Source organism: Camelus ferus, chromosome 2, assembly GCF_009834535.1.
Source record: "Camelus ferus isolate YT-003-E chromosome 2, BCGSAC_Cfer_1.0, whole genome shotgun sequence".
In the NCBI taxonomy this organism is placed as follows: domain Eukaryota; kingdom Metazoa; phylum Chordata; class Mammalia; order Artiodactyla; family Camelidae; genus Camelus; species Camelus ferus.
In genome coordinates this window covers 46,452,950-46,462,361 of record NC_045697.1, presented here as the reverse complement: position 1 = coordinate 46,462,361, position 9,412 = coordinate 46,452,950, and the positions used below count along the sequence as shown (strand labels likewise).

The following is a 9,412-nucleotide window of genomic DNA, read 5'->3' as shown; positions in this document are numbered from 1 at the left end:
ACTTTGATGGAACTGGGAGGTCTGTGGCAAGATGAACTGCCAACCAAGTAGGGTGCGTTCGGCTTTGATTATAGTTCTCTTCTTGAAGGAGTGTTTTCTTATAAATTGAAATTTAGAAGAAATGTGTGTGTTGGCAAGGCTCTGGATTCATCCATCTAAAAGCTGAATACTTGAAAGATAGCCTAGGAGTAGTATCAATGTGAGTGTAGCATTTGCCAACTTAAATCTCACCATTGAATAAACAGATGGAGAGAAAAATTACTGAACGGTATAAATGTCACCTTCACTTTTTAGATACAAGCAGAGAAATGTGTGCCTGCTTGCTTAGAAGAGTCTTACTGGACAGATGTCTGCTCAGATCCAGCCTATTTATTGGAGGGCAGTCTCGGCTCTCATTTTGTATTTTAATCACTGTGTCAATTTTAAAAGGGCAGTTCTCATTATATAAACATTTGGAAGTTATAAAGCTGAAAGGTCAGGGTGTAGACAAGACAAAGATAACATGCCACTGGCTGGCATACACTTCCATGAGCAAAACTTTCCTCCCAGGAAGTTCAGTGCTCAGATGTGAAGGTTCTAGAACGTAGGAATCATTGTTTACCATTTTTCTGTTTCTCCCGCAAAATGATTTAACTTGTATGTGGAGAGTTACATCTATCTTTCTACCCAAGGATTAGGGAAGCTAGAATTTTGCAATAAAACTTTATAACAATATCACTTTGATTCAATCAGACATCTTCATGTAGAATAATAATCATAATTGCCACTGTTTATTTACCAATAATTATGTAGCAATCGTTCTCTCTGTGCTACATCATTAATTCCTACCACATCCTTGTGAGGTGGGTATTTTCATCACCAACATACAGAAATAGAAATAAGGATTTAGAGAAATTGAGCAATTTTCTCTATTATTGTAATAGATCTAACACTTGAACCCAGGCCTGTGTAACTTCAAAACTAGGATATTAAACTATATATTACACTCTCTCCTTTATAAGGATTGCTTGAGCTGAGGATTTTATTAAAGATGCAGTAAAATTTATACTGCAGGATTCAAGAAAAAACACCTGAAGCACAAAGGAAGTATCACACACCTTTGACATCACTTTATCACTTTTATCTAAAAGGAGCAATATAAACTGAAAACTTTAAAAAGTATTGACTGGCCTCTTAGTTACATATAGCATAATAAAGTTTTTTTCCTCATTCCTTTTTTTAAAAATTTAAGGAAAATAATAAATATTTAAAATACAGAAAATCTGAAACTCAAAGCATACTTGCAAAATACTATAAAATCTGGACCAAAATGCAGAAGAAAGATGAGACTTGGCCTATTTTTCTCATACTTTTCTTAAAATTAAGAAACGTTATGTCAAGTGGCCTGTACAAATACCTCTTGCGGAGAGAAACAAGAACTAGGGGTACATGTGTATCACAGTGGATAAGACCATGTTAGAGACCTTGTGTGAGACCTGCAGAATGTGAAGGGAATTGGAACTGGAGGAGAAAGTGTGTTGTTCTGTCAGTAATTAATAGAACAAGTGGTCAAAAAAATTAAGCAGTATAGAGAATATTTAAATAATAATATCAACTATCTTACTTTACTTGACATTAATAAACATATATGTTCCTTTTCCAGTGTACAAAGGATGTTATCAAGATAGAACATATGCTGGGCCAAGAAAAAAATCCTCAATAAATATCAAGAAAACAAGTTTTTCAAAGTAAGTTTTCTTATCACAGCAGAATAAATTAGAAGTGGCTAACAACAGTATTCCTAGAAAAGCTGCAAACACCTGTAAATAACACACTCTTAAATAAGCTTTAGGTCAAAAAAGAAATAAGAAAGAAATTGGATAATTAGAAAAGATTTGAATTAGAAAATATCAGAATTTCGGGCTATAACTAGTCATGAAGATTTATTAGAAAGGAAGAAAGCACTAAGTCAATGGCCTAATATTTCACCTTAAGGCTCTAGAAAAAGAATAGCAAATAAAACCCAATTGAAGTAGAAGGAAAAATAAAATAAAATCAGAAAGGCAGAAATGAATGAACTAGAGAAAATAATTACAATAGAGAAAAATCAACAAAGTCATGGGTCAGTTATTAGAATTCTAAGATTAATTAAATTGATAGACTCCAAGAAAGAATGCCCCCTCAAAGGGAATGAACACAAATTGCCAGTAATAGTGATGAAAGAATAGACAAGAGTCAGATCTTGGATATAATTAAAAAAAAAAATTAAGGATGAACTGTAAGGAAACAACTTTACACAAACTTGACACTATAGTTGAGATAAACAAATTCCTTGGAAAAGCAAATTACCAGTGTTGACAGAAAAAGATATAGATAATTTAATGATCCCTAAGTCTATTAAATAAATTAAATCCATTGTTATAAATGTCCCCACAAGGAAAGCACCAGATCCAGATGGTTTTGCCAGTGCATTTTTCCACAGTTTCAAGCAAAAATAATTTACCAAAATTATTTCAGGAATTATAAGAAAGGAGCACTCATGTATGGATCCAAGGCCATCTTTACACAAAAACTGATAAGGATATTAAAAGAAAAAAAAAATCACAGACTATTTTTTTTCATAATTATAGGTGAAAAAACTCAAAGCAAAACATTAGAAAATTGAATACAACAATATAGGAAAAAGAGTTTACTCAGAATATAAAGTTGACTTACTATTAGAAAATAAATAAGCAAAAAGATAAAATGTGTAGTATAATCTCAATAGATGCAAAAAAGCACTTACAAAATTCAACATTTACATACAACAATAAATAACTCCCTCAATCTTTGAAAGATTATGGAGATGTACCAAGTACCCTACTTAATAATAAATTACTGAAAGTTTTTCTCCTAAGGTTGAGAATGAGAATGGATGTTTGTTATCACCATTTTAGTGCTGCTAAAGTAGTATTGCTAGTCCTAGGTGTTGAAAAAAAGGACAAAAAAGAAATACAAGTTATACGTATTGGAATGGAAGAGTTAAAGCTGTAGTTATTCAGAGACAGCTTGGTTGGTTATATAGAAAGTCTGAAAGAATCTACAGAAAAATTTTTTGAATTAATAAATCTCTAGAAATAAATACAGTAAATATGTATAAGACCTCCACACACACACACACCCCACCAAAAAATCACAAGAATACTAGGTGAATTAAAGAAGATTTAATATATGCAAGGCTATACCATGTTCATAGTTTAGGAAGATTAAGTATTGTAAAACTATCAATTGTCATTCAGTTGAGTCATAGTTGATTCAGTTTATTGAACTGAGTGAAAACTGATGAGATGATAATAAAATTTATATGGAAATGAAAAGGCCCAAGAATGGCCAAGGAGTTCTTGGAGAAGAACAAAGCTGGAAGTTGCAATGCTAGATGTCAAGATATAGTACAAAGCGTTAATAATAAGGAAAATATGGTAATGATGCAAGGAAAATGAAATAGACCAGTGAAACAGAATTGAGAGAAAAGAAAGCAGCATTTCTTTTATCATCTAGATGGCTACTTATTGCATTGCTGAAAAGATGCCTTTTCAATAAATGGTGCTGGGTAAATTGAATATTCCTATTAAAAAATGAATCATAACCACTACCTCACTTCATATGCAAAAATATAGTCAAAAGCTAAATGTTAAAGTTAAAACCATAAAGCTTTTCAGAGGAAATCACAGGACAATATCCTCATGAATTTGGAGAAATTTTTATGTCATTATTTCCTAGTGTAGGCAAATAAAAACAAAAAATATTAACCATAAAGAAAATTAGATGACATTATAATTAAGAAATTCTTTTTTATGAAAAGACATCATTAGAAGAGTAAAAACAGTAGAATATATTTGAACTATATATAGTTAACAAAATATTACTATACAGAATATATAAAGAGCATCAACAAATCAATATGAAAAATGCATACAATGGAACACAACAGAAGGGAAAATGTGCAAAATACTTGGAGATACTTTACAAAAGAGAACATCCAAATGGCCAATAAACAGACAAACTGCATTCATTTTTCAATAGCATTCAAATTACAACTATAACGTAATTTATCTTTACACCCACCAGAATGGCTAAATTAAAAGAGACTTTTTTTTTTTTAATGGAGCAACTGGAACTATCATACACTGATAGTGGAAGTATAAATTCATAAAAGAACTTTGGAAATTTGTTCGACAAAATTGACTAAAATTGAGCATGTGCATACCTTATGACTTAGCAGTTGCACTCCTAGGTACAAATCTAAGCGAAAATACATGAATCAAATGTTCACCAAAGGACACAGGCAACAATGCTTATAGCGACTTTTTTATAATGACCTCAAACTCGAAACAACCTAATGTCCATCTATCATAGGATGGATAAATAAATCGAGATATACTCATACAATGGGAAACTAAAGAACAAGAATGAACAATTTACCATTGTAAGAATAAGAAAGATGAATCTCACAAACAATATTGAACAAAATAAGCCAGTTGCAAAAGACTATGTAGTATATGATTCCATTGATACTCAGTTCAATCCAGTAAGCTACCTGGGGTCTCAGAAGTTAGGGCCATGGTTATGTTGATAGGATGGAGGAGCAGATGGAAGGGGACAGGCGTCAGCCTCAGTCCTCCAGGAAGCAGATGCTGAGATGGATTAGGACAGCAGTAGGTTTAATGAGAGGTAACACTTGAAAAACGTAAGTGAGAGGAAAGCATAGTCGAGAAGTGAAAGTCTCTACACCCGCTGCCCCCCTGACAGGCGCGAGAAAACAGAATCGAGCCAAAAAAGCCTCAGAGGGTAAAGCAGAGCTGAAGGTGTCTCAGCCAATCCGATGGAAAGCTCCGCAAAAGGCCTGCCAAACAGAGGAGCTCTATGTTGACCAGAAATGATCAGGCCCTAAAGACCCCACTGTGTTCCGCGGCCGGCTGGGCTTGCCCCGGGAGGAACGAAGGAGCTGCGGGTCCGGGAAGTGAGCTCTTGGCGCTCCACGCAGCAGAGAGCGGCTCTTTCCTCACAGACGGATGCGGGCAACACCTCCGCGGCTGCCCGGCCGGAAGGGCAGCTTCTGAGTTGCTAGCAATGTGACTTTTCTTGGCTCCACTTCAGTTTATTCTTCAAGTGAATTCACTTTGTGAAAATGATTTAAGCTGTATGCTCCCAGTTTGTGTATTTTCTGTAGTTTATTATGCTTTAATAAAAGAATTTACTAAAAGATTAGTCTAATCTCTTCATGTTTGTCATAATATTTTATTCTTACTTGGGCTATTTGTTCAGCCCTGAAAATAAGACTGGTTTTTAAAACTGTCAAGGGTTGTAAATACATCCCCTACCCCCTTCCCCTAAACACACACACGAGGAATATGTGACAGAAACCATGTGTGGCCCACAGACTAAAATACTTAACTCTCTGGTCCTCTAAGGAAAAAGTTTGCCCATTTCTGCTTCAGAGGGTTCTTCTAGAACTAATATGTCATGTGGTAAGGAAGTTAATTATCTAAAGTTCAGCATACTTTTCATTTCTTTTCTCTCAAGTATTTTATTTTATTTATTTTAAAATATGACTATAGTATATTAATTTTTGTTCTACCTATCCTTTTATCTGCAAATAAATATTCTATGTCTAGAATAAAATTCATTTTTAAAAGCCAGTCAACTTCGATATATTGGGATTATGAGTAACTTGGGAAGAAATCTTCTTAGGACTTTTCCTAGTTACATGATTTATATAAAATATGACCAGTACATGTCATGGGTTTAGAAGTCAAAATGATATCACACACTCACCCCCCACCCCCCCACACACAATGTGTTATATAGAGCTTACCTGATGATCTTGCTATATGCTGCTTTTCTACCTGGAGATTTACAAGAAACATAGCAACATGGGATGAAACAGCATAATGTGATTTATAAGAAAAATAGTTCATCATATGTTGAGCTTGGTGTGCTGTTTTCTCAGCAAAAAAGAAACAAATAAGGAGGAATAACTTGAACTCTGAAAGTTGCCACAAACCACAGGCATATCTCTCACTTTAGAAAGACATTTAAGCTCACCTGACACCATGTGATTCTTTCTTGCCAAATATCTTTCAATCATACTCAAATTGAGTTCACAGAGAATCTTTATGTTCCTAATTAAAACACCCAGAAAGGTAAAAGGCTTAATAGAGCCACAATTAAGGGACCTTCCTTATGACTTTTTTGTGATCTCTTGTCTACATGAGAGTTTATCATGGACTTGACAGAACTCTAATTCTCGCTTCTTCTTCCAAACCTCTTTTCTTTACAAAGGGACATTAGAAAAAAATATTAACTACATAATCAAAAGTCATATGTTAAAATATTTTCTATTTGTCCCTGAGAAAATTAGGCATTAATACTGAGTCTCCATTCCTCTTTTGGAAAATGAAATGAAAGTTCTGAGAGGCTTTGTGTTCATTCTCTGTTCATAGGAACTTCCACACAACACAAACTTAATATCTCTCACTTCCTATAGATCACACATGACAGTTCTCTGCACGGTCTCACCAGGAAAAACCCAGGTGTCAGCTGTCTCTGCAGTTTTCATCTGTGGTTCAGGATCCTCTTTAAAGGACATGGGCTGTTGGCAGAATTTATGTCCTTGATGTTGGTGAGTTGAGTCCTTTGTTTTCCTACTACTGTAAATGTAGGATCACTCCAGACCTAGAAGCTGCCCACATTCCCTGCCACATGGTCCCTTCATCTGCAAAGCCTGCAGTGGAAGACTCTCCCTCATATCAAATCCCTCTCTTGCTTCAAATCTCTGACTTTCTCTGTGTCTGATCTGTAGACCCATAATATTTGAAGGGTTCATGTGATTAGGTCTGGCCCACCAGATAATCTCCCTTTCTTTAAATGATGCTACATTACATAATCTAATGATGTAAGTAAAATCTATGAGATTTGCAGTCTCAGGGATAATGTACAAAAATGTACACCAGGAGTGGGGATCTTGGAGGCTGTTTTAGAATTCTGCCTACTAGGGTTGTTTTAAGGATTAAACAAGATAACATGGAAAAACTTTTATCTGAATATCTGGCCCTTAATAGGGATCTAATAAACTGATTTATTCTGAATATAATATTTAGGGGGGGAGGAAAGACAAGTGAACTACTAATCAGTCATCTACTCAGTTGAACTGTAAGAAATCACCCTTTTATAAATCAGTAATATTAATAAATCAGCAATTTCACATGGTTCTATTTACTGTATCTGCTCAATAAGATATTTCACAAAACATTGAAGAAACACCTCTACACTGATTTTTAGTCAATAATCCATTCACTCACTTCTTTCATTCATTTGTTGAGCAATTTAGAGCATAAGGAAAGGAACAAGACAACCATCAGCCATCTCTCACCCTTAAGACTTTAGGATCTAGTGGGATCTGAGTCCTCATAGATTTTAACAGTGCAGTTGATATTAAACAAAGCTGCTTCTGAGAGAGCGAAAGAAGCAACACATATAGCAGTTTCATGTGTCTAACCTCACGTTGTTTATAATTCTATGACAAAAACAAATGGAAATGATAAATTTAGAAGAAGCTCTGTACTACACAGGCTCTGTGACAAATGGAGTTTACAGTCTTGGCAAGCAGCCCCCAAGGTTTTCCAGCGTTAGCTGGCATCTCACTTTGGAAATACCTTTCTTAGTTTCTCAGCAGCAGTTAAGATATGACAAACAATCCTAGTGTCTCCTTTTTTGGCTTCAAATACAATAGCATAAGCATATTTAAACATCTATTTTCTGGCTTCTAAAATCCTTTTTCACCTGAGCACTTAATTCATGGCCCTGTGCACCTTACAAGAGTCTCCCAGTGGAGAGTTTTCCAAACTTTCCTGGAAACTGAAAAGCTTCCTTTGTAACATGATTCAGAATTCTGTCCTTTCCCAATTTGTTTTGCATTATTTCCCTGGTCAGAAGGTGAGCAACTTTTGCTGCAGGTACAGCCTTCTTTCTGCCTTGTTGATGGCACCTTGGTTGAGGTATATTATGATGGAAAGACAGCTCCCAAATTATTATTAACTTCCTTGTGTTGATATAATTATAATAATAAAACATATGATAAAAGAGAGCTTAGACACAACCTCATACTTTGAATTCTTTTTTATTGTTATAATTAACATACACTATTATATTAGTTTCAGGTGTCAAACTTCTAATTCTCATTGCAATATCCTTAAGCAGTTGCCACTCAGTCTCTTCCTGAACACTGATAGAGAATTCACTAGCAGAGAAGTATTGCTCATACTTTTTATTCTTAATTTTCAAGCTGAAAAAATAGTACATTACAATTTCATCATTGCTGAACTTAAGGTCTTTTGTGTTGGTTGTGGTTTAGCAAGAAGAGACTCCCTACCCTCCCCAGATACACACAGATTAGATTAAATTCCGAATTTAATTAGCCAAGGACACAAATAATTAACAGAAGCAAGATGGACAGAACAAGTTAGAAACAGATGTAATTTATCTTTTCTGGTGACTCCAGTTCCCAAAAAAAGACAGAAACTGATAACACTTTAAACAGAGTAGAATAATGCGTGCTCTGAGAAAACAGTCTGATTTTTCTTACCACAAGACTTTTTTCATACTCAGGGTTTAACATCTGCTGTAGGTGGAATAATGACAAGCCCCCTACATCCAGAACGTGAGACTATGTTAAGTTTCCCAGACAAATGGGAATTAAGATCACAAATGCAATTAAGTTTGCTAATGAGCTGAAGTTAACATGAAGAGATTATTGTGGATCATCCGAGTGAGCCCAGTATAATCACAGGTGTCCTTTAAAGCAGAAGAGGGAGCAGAAGAGGAAGTTGGGGTGATGTGATATGAGAAGAAATCAATTAGCCTTTGCTGGATTTGAAGATGGAGACAGTGTCAACAGCCAAGGGATGTGGGTGGCCTTTGAAATCAGAAAAAGGCAAGGAAACAGATTTTCCCCTGGAACCTTGAAAGAGGAATGCAGCCCTGCAGCACCTTGGTTTTAGTCCAGTGACTGGTTTTAACAGTGACTTGGTTTTAACTCCTGTTGGACCTCTAGCCTACAGAACTATAAGATAATAAATTCATGTTATGGTAAGCCACTGAGTTTGTGGTCATTTATTACAGCAGCAAATAGAAAACCAATACACCTTAGTTAGGTTGGTTTTAGGCTCCAAAATGAGGATTTATATAAAAGTGTCTTTTTAGGAAGTGTTCCAGGAAAAATTTAGATAATTAGGGAAGAGGGATCTGGAAGGAAAGGAGACCACACAGGGAGTCATAGCAACATAAGTCCCAGGAAGACTTTGGCTCAGTTCCACAGGGGAGCTCTGGAGACAGTGTGGGTCATTTCTCAACATCATCCTCAATCAGATGGCAACAGGACTGAAGTTCTCAGTTC

The 9,412-nt window shown here is 35.3% G+C and overlaps 1 long non-coding RNA gene across 1 annotated transcript; it reads left to right on the top strand.

Moving 5' to 3' along the window:
• Positions 1-1,389: 1,389 nt before the first annotated feature.
• On the top strand, positions 1,390-5,221 carry LOC116656765. The gene is made up of 2 exons (XR_004311691.1): positions 1,390-1,727; positions 4,768-5,221. It is a non-coding gene; the product is annotated as an uncharacterized LOC116656765 (long non-coding RNA).
• Positions 5,222-9,412: the final 4,191 nt, after the last annotated feature.